We start from the raw sequence: 8,361 nt of genomic DNA, 5'->3' as shown, positions 1-8,361 counted from the left end.
AGTTAAAAGGAGGTGGAATAAACAAGAGTTAAGACTTTAAAATGGAAACTTTAAAAACTAGTTTGGTATTTTTGTAATTTAAAAAATGAATAACTTGTAATGATAGTAATTATTTCACACTCAAATACCTGCATACCTTTCTATATTCATACTATATTGCATACTATTGTGAATTGATATATTTATATACAACTTTCTACAGTTGTACTATATAAACTATACTGTTATTACTTTACTACATTTATGAGTATAGCATGCTATACTCATATTCTTTTTGTATAACATATCTGCCTCTATGCGTTTAAACGGTCTAACCTGCACACATATGGACACGTCTATCCCAATATCTCCTTATACTTCTGTACAAACACAGTTTTTAACATGCTCATGCAGTCACCCTGTGCCACTGCACTTTGCTCAATAACATTTCTATACAAACCACTTCTGTAGTGAAAGGTGTAAATTATGTAAATATTCACCATTTTTTAAATTTATTTATATTCTATTGCACTTTTTATATTTTTGCTCTCTTGTCTACCTCATTCTGACTTGCAACAAACAGGGCAAATACACAACCTCATCCTCAAACTTCCCCCAAACACAACAATTCAGTTTACTATCAAACAAACACAATGCTGGCCAAGTTTCTGGAAAATGGGTAATTTGTTACAGTTGCTAGATACATCTCTAAAAACCCTTGAGTTACTTTTAAATTTCTTCTTCAACTCTCTTATAAAAACACAGCTTTACTCTATAAGTGTTGCTGATTCTGCGACACACTGGGGGACAAAACAACTGTCAAATCTTATCTATCATGTGCCCATTATCACTGTGATGAAGAAAAAAGTGGAACAATAAAATGCAACAGACATGTTTTAACAGGCCTGTTTGTTGTAGCCTCGACCGGCTTCAAATCAAGTCATACTGTCATTACTCAGCCTGTCTGCCCTTGTGTGGGCTAATGCTGATTTATTGACTCACTCATTGGTGATCATGTTAAGTCAGGTGATGGTTGCGTTCGTATAATGTCTGCAATGGTAAATTTCATGGACAAAAACAAGTAACAAGTATCAGGCAAGTTGGATTTTCAATATATATCTACGCATTTGAAGTAGTTACTGGCAAAAGAATGACCAACACAGAACCAATATTTCGATAAGGAGTCAGTACCAGTAAACGTTTGCCACTTTAGCCTAAAACCCTTTCTGTGTACTGGGGGTCGGTAGACGAAACAAATCTTTATCCCTGGATGGTTAATCCTGGGGACAACAACCCTCGAAGTCACTCTTGAAAACCTCTTGAAGGTTTCCAAATCCCAACCTTGTAAATAACTGCAAACATAAAAAAACAACACTCAACATGTCAGATGTCTGTGGTCTGTCTCTATCGCAATCGCCTATTAGGGCAGTTATAAAACATTCTTGAGAATAAAGTTGTAGTTGTACAAGAAAGAAAAGTAGGATATTATGAGCATGAAGTCATTTAATTTCATATGAAAAATATGAAAATGGGCTTTTACTGGTGAAACATGTATTACTTCAGGGTATCTACATCCCCATTTAAAATCAATAACCTTTACAACATTTGTTTTATAAAAAATTTATATTATTCAGGAAAAAGAAGTACAGCGCTTGAGATTGACGTAGCGGTTAAGTCAACATCGGGATTGTGCTTGTTGCTCATTCTCTGGGACTGAGCTAATAAACTGCCCACCCTTCATTACTCCATTACTGGGTTGTCCTTTCAGCTATGAGCTCTGAACCCAAATCCAACACAAGAGAATTTACAATAGGTGCAGGGACGTTGGAAATGGAGACTCCGCATAAATACATTTATTATGGTTGATTAATGACTCAGCCTCTCACGTCATATACGTGCAGGTTTTAGCCGAACCCTTCAGAGCAGCCGAGCCGCGTGAAGCGACTCAAGAAATATCCACTTATTGTTTCTTCGACATTACACCCTGACTTGGCAAAGAGCTTGGATGTAATGCAACTGCCAAGAGTAACCAATAGTAACATGTAGCAACAAACACAGTTTTTAGCCTGTAGCCTGTGAGTAATATGTTGAATGATTCAGAGTTTTTTCATTCTTGATGGATGGCCCAGTGTGTGTGTGTGTGTGTGTGTGTGTGTGACTTTGTTTCTACATATCTGTGTGCAGACGGCAGGCAGACGTCCACGAGGGTGTATGGAAGTGTAATGTTTGGAGAAGCAGCCAGAGAGAGTCACTCATGCTGAAATTGTCCACTTCTTAATTCTCTCCCACACCCGCCCCTCGCCATCCTTTTTCACTTTGCACGTTGTCCGTCTGTGTTTCTATGACACATTCACATGAGGGGAATTCCAATATCCTCAAAGTGGCAGGCTTATCTAGATATGGGACTCAATTCCCCCTAAAAGTCCAACATAGATAACGTAATATACACAGGTCTTAAGTCAAATTCATCTCAAAGTCAAATCCCTGCAGGATAGTTTTTTTAAAGACATTAGTTTTTGTGCCATTGGCTTTGTTGCTGTTGCTGTATGTGTAAACTGCAAACCTACTTTTTCCCTTCACATGTTTGTTTTTCTTTGATTCTTATCTTACAAAACGCTGCATGTCACTTATCTGTTATATATGTTACGACACATATACAGTCTCTTGCAGTTCAATGCAACAGCTTTGCCATTCCACCCATGCAAAGTTTCTAATGTTCAGTTTTAGGTGACATTGTTTGTTTTGTTTTGATATATTATTAGTTTATTTACATGTATGTTTGTGTGTTCTTAATGAGGTCGTAGTAAAAGTATGGGACTATTTTATTTTGAGGCGTGAGTCTTATTGTTTTGTCGTCTTTATTAACATACCCGAGTGGGCAGGAAAAATAACAAAATTGACAATTAAAATAAACCTTTTTTTGGCAGAATAGATATATATGATTGTATTACATTGAAGGGAACCTAATTAAGTGGCCTACTGTGTGTTTTCCCATATTATACATCTACCGAAAATCATCAGCCAGGTCAACTAAAACATAAAGTTAAAAAACTCCAGTTGCAAAAATGCAAATAGAAAACAGAGGCCTCACAACATGAAAACCCACTGTATTTAACCATTTTATCGGTCACAAATAGAAGTAATGCCTTATTTACCATATATATGTATATATAATAAGGTTTTATTTGTATAACACAAAAAAATCTGCCCCTGAGGTTTCCCTGTACAAACACTAGTCTTAGTAATGAGTTACTCAGTTGTTGAGGCTGTGTAGTATCTAATTTTCAGTATCTAATAGCCACATCTGGGATTTCTAAGCTTTAAAAATCACGTTTAACATTTGCATTTAACCAGCTGTCATCATGAAGACAGGTCAACTGTTGCTGTGAGGACCTCTGCTGGAAAGAGGCACAGTTAGTGAGTCAGCTTGACCAGACTCACACCACAGAGACGAGACTGTGCCCCTCGGTGGTCAGAAAGTACCACAGCACATTGACAACTGCTGGCCAGTTGAATCTGTTTTATATGCCTTTGTTTCTTATTATGTAACCTTCAGTGTATACAATTAGAGTGTGTGTGTATGTGATAGTGACAAGTTAGTCGAGTACCAGTGGGACGTTCCTTTCTCCTCTCATGTCAGATGATTACTTGGCACATGATGCAGCCTTTTCGCAAAAGAGACCATTAGTGAGAGATTAGTCATCACAGTCATCATGTCTGTACCTGCAGCTCCAGGTGAAGACGACAATCAGCTCAGGAACAAACACATGAAGTGGTTTCAAAAATACTCCAACACTCGAGCAGAAGTACAGAGGGATTATCAGCTAGATGTGCTAAAAGTCTCCAAAGTAAAAATACTTGTTCTGCTGTAAAATGTTCCCTGTGACTGATAAATTATCATATATAACAAATATCTTTTTTAATTACAGATGCAGAAGTATTTGCTGTGGTAGCTGGTTGAGGTGGAGCTATTTTTAACTACTTAGTATGCACTCCAGTAATTGTGTCCAGTGGTTCCCAACATGAGGATCAGGTTCTTCTTGAGTGGCAGGGTGTGTGAGGAGACATTACAGGGATAGCAAAAAATGTCAAATTAAAAAACGTTCTGCCGCTGATATCTGTTTTCATTTGTTGAATTCTTTCTCTCATATCTTTGCTATTTTCACATGTCAAATACTGAAAAGATATTATTATTTATTGAAGAAATATGAATATAAAAGTACAGACACAAAATATACAACTGATAAATTATTAGTATTATTTTCAATAATTGTAAGTTATCAATTATTCAATAAAATTAAATGATATTAGGTTCATCAAGTTTTTCTTAATAATATTAAGTAGAGAACGAGCATCTTAAAATCAGTGTAGTATGTTGTATGTTCTCCACCACTATCGATCTATCGCCCCCCCACAACACTGCTCATATGAGATCAGAAATATTGGAGTTTTGTCTCTGTGGAACTATAAATCTTACTGTATGATTTATCCACATCATTTAATCATTAAATACCTTCCCACTGCACTATGTTTAACACCAGCCACCAAGCAGCAAATAACAGCAGTATACTTAAATATTTAGAAAAGTTGGTGTCTCTGGTCTTAAATTCCCTCGGACATGGACAAACACAAGCAAGTAGCACAAGGCCGTAACTGATATCGATCTGTTGTTGTGAGAAATTAATGGAATTTCTGAGATCTCAGCGTGTAGCTGTTCTTGACCGGGCGGCTCGAGAAGGTCAGCAGATGCAGGGGGAGACCTGATTGGTATTCTAACACACTCAGCTGTAAAAGGGGGGATTGGACTTCAAAGAATTCAACCAAGGTCCTGACAGTGACCACGGGGTCAAGCGTTTCCATGGGGACTCCAACCGGAGGGTGCTCTGGAGACAGGACTCTCGCTTGTTTTAACTGGACCTTCACGTTGAGTCCGAATAAGTGGAGATGGTGTGGGTGCACAACATTTTTACACAGTAAGTGATGAACATTCTAAAGTATCGATTAATTGTATGAAACGTAATTAAATATGTTGCAGTGACCTGCTTTGCTGCAGTTCTTATTACAAACTACTATATTCTTAGGAGTAAAATCTGTGCACTAACTAGAATCTCCACTAGAAGTCAGTATAAGGCTCAGACAAGTGCAGATGAACCACCATCATCTGCCCTGACATTGATTAAAAAGCATCACACGGCTTCTGGCTGTCTCAGGTGAAATGTGTTTTCAGATGTGAACATGATAACCAGTGGTACTGAGAAAGAGTCTGGACTGATTTAATGAGAGTTTGGTGAATTTCGAGCCTCTCGGGTACATGTAGATATAAAAGTTTTCTGGTATGATCTTGGGAATATATGGGGATTTTTAACTGTGGGTTCATGTCTGGTTACTTCCACCAAGGAGGTTATGTGTTTCACCGGCACCTTTCCTTAATGTTGTGAGAGAGGGAATAATCCATGGATATTTAGGGAGCTGATATCTATGAGTGTATGATATTTGGTTAAAAATGTATTCAATTTAAAGGGACTGTTGACAGATGTATGTGCTCTACTGAGTCCTGTTTGCTTAGGAATTGCTTGTCAATGCCTAATGAGTTTTGAATTTGTGTCATTTTAGGGGATTGTGTTTGTGATAGATTTTTTTTTTATTTATACGTTTATTTCATTCATCGACCAAACAAAACCATTTAAATGCAAACACAAAATCTCAAATCTTGAATGAAAAGGAGCAGAGAGAATAATCATCTTAATAGAATCCAATCTCTAATCTTTCACAAGACTAATTAACAAAGGAAATAATTCAATACAATGAATCAGTCAGAACAGATGTGACTGGGAGAGAGAGAGAGGGAGAGAGAGAGCCCGACTTGTGACACATAGACTTTGTTTTATTTTAACATCGAGTGTTTGGCTATGACGCTCTTCCAGATGGAACTGTTAATCAGATCAGAGATTAAGTGAACCTCTGTTTGACATCATCTTTGAAGCATTTTATGATATCGTATCGCTGCATTACACTCTGGAGCTTCAACTGATCCAAACCATTACTTTCCACTGTTAGATTTGTGATCAACACAATAATTGTAGCTTTGGTTATTCAGACAACAGAAGCTCTTTTTTTGTTTGTGTGTGTGTGTGTGTGTGTGTGTGTGTGTGTGTTTCAGTCAGTGAGTTGTTTCCCTGCATGTGCACCCGTGTTTGTGTGTACGTGTCTGAGTGTATACATGAGTGTGTGTGAGTTGTGTCGTCGTCCATCCATCATCATAAACGTTGGGCAGAGGAACAGTATCTCCGTGTCTGTGGTCCTCGGTTGGGTGGTTTTACAAATGTGGAAGGAAATGAGGTTTTCTAGCTGCAGGTTTGTTCCGTATTTTTTGTTACATTAAATAAACACTAGTGACTTGATGATTAAGGTCCGGTATCCTCCCCATTGACTCATGGGAGATCGTGGCTGGTGGTCCACTGCTGTATAACCATTAACTGGAGTGTCTGTTCGCACCAGAGCACCGGTCAGTGGGACAGTCAACATACAAGATGTACATTTTCAGCTTCCGTCCCCCCTCCTTACACAAATAGACTTTATAGAAGACGTACCCTTGGCGGTAATCAGACCTTGTGCATGGATTGTTGTCTTTTAACCTGGAGAATTTGCTGTAGTTTTCTAAATAATCAGAAAACCACAGCTTCCTCCAAACCAGGGGTGGATGTAAATGATGTGTATCGATTTACCTTCAGGAGGATCCCATCTTCCCTGGGGATGCACATTAATAATCAACTGAACAAGGCGTTCATTCAATGCCAGGGCTCTTAGAAGAGTGCATACCGCCACGCCAAGGCCCAAAAGTCCCCTTATGTAACCACTTTTTAAGATCCAGATTTTATTTGGATTTGCACCAAATTGCACCTTAGCATCAGTTCCCTAAATCTGTAAATATCTCCCTAAGAAATCTGTGAAAAACCTTTAACCTGCATACGTTTATTTATTTTTATTTGTTTATGTAGTACATTCAGTGAATGTGCAAGCCAGCAAGAAAATAAAATAGGGTGTGGTACACAAAGATGGTGAGAGATCACTGGACCATCCTCCTTAAGCTTTCCAGGCCACACACATGTACAGAGATGAGGTTCACAAAGCCCACTTGTGTTTAAGATCACATGAAAGACCCTTTTCATACTTATCTCAATGAGATCAAATGGATTCTGCTGTAAAATGAACAAACCGTTAGTTGAAAGATGCAGTATTGTGAGGCTGCACTGATATAATCCATGGACTGTATTTAAAGATGGACGACACGTCTCCACTTCCTCCCACCGTCCAGGAACAAAGCTGAAATATCTCGGATACAAACGCCACCATCCAACATATTTGCCGTCTGCGCAGTTGGCAATCATGACGTTTTACCGTGCTTTTATAGCATTTAATAACTAGTTAAAACCAAAGTTACTAATATAATAATCACTTGAACATACATCAGTGTAATAATATGACAGAAACCACCTTTGAGAGAAATGTATTTCATGTGTACTTTCTTGTTTGGTCAATGTCCCATCCACTAACATGGAGAATGTGGGATGTATGACCTATGCTGCAGCCAGCCACCAGGTGGCAATTGGGATGATTTGGCTTCACTTTAAGGGAGCTGTCATGTCGTCCATCTTTATTTACAGTCTTGGGTTTAATCACATCTTAGATATATTGCATACAGTAATCAATTAGGATAAAGAACGTTGTCATTGCTGATTCAGCAAAGTACCCTGTCTCCCCTCTGTCCTACATATTTCTTCTTTCTCTTCTTCCTCCTCATTCTCTTCATCCTTATTTATGTTCCTGACCTCTGATTGTCCACCGGTATTTATTGTCTGTTTGCAAACTGATGCCCTTTCATCAGAAGAAGAAAGTACAAAAGCCGTCCAGAGCAGTAACATACACACAAATGTCAAGTTACTCCATCCACAACAAACCTGGCAAAAATATCACAGAATAGTATATATATATATAATATATAAAAGTTATATATCTAACTTTGTAACTCCAATAATGTATCTTGGCTTTAATCATGATTTCTTTCTGCAATAAATGCTTTTTAAGATATTTAATTTTTGATTTTTGTTAACACTTTTGAAAAGTGGTGTTGAATCAGCTTCTTAGAGATTTCTCAGGCCGTACTTTGTGGTGTTATGATAGATTATATTACAGCATGCACTATTTTTATGGTCTTTCAATGTTCATTTATGCATATATTTACAGTATGTGCTTGAGGTATGAAAATATGAGTTTTACAAGCTATGATTCTGGTTTGGATGTGGGACAGAAGTTCAGTTTAAAGTTTCTAAAACTGGGACAGATTTTCTTTTTTTAACCTGTGGTTTTTAGGAAAGTGTTCGG

This window comes from Hippoglossus hippoglossus, chromosome 21, assembly GCF_009819705.1.
Source record: "Hippoglossus hippoglossus isolate fHipHip1 chromosome 21, fHipHip1.pri, whole genome shotgun sequence".
NCBI classification, from domain to species: Eukaryota; Metazoa; Chordata; class Actinopteri; order Pleuronectiformes; family Pleuronectidae; genus Hippoglossus; species Hippoglossus hippoglossus.
The sequence above is the reverse complement of the archived record's forward strand: the minus strand, read 5'-3'. Positions refer to the sequence as shown.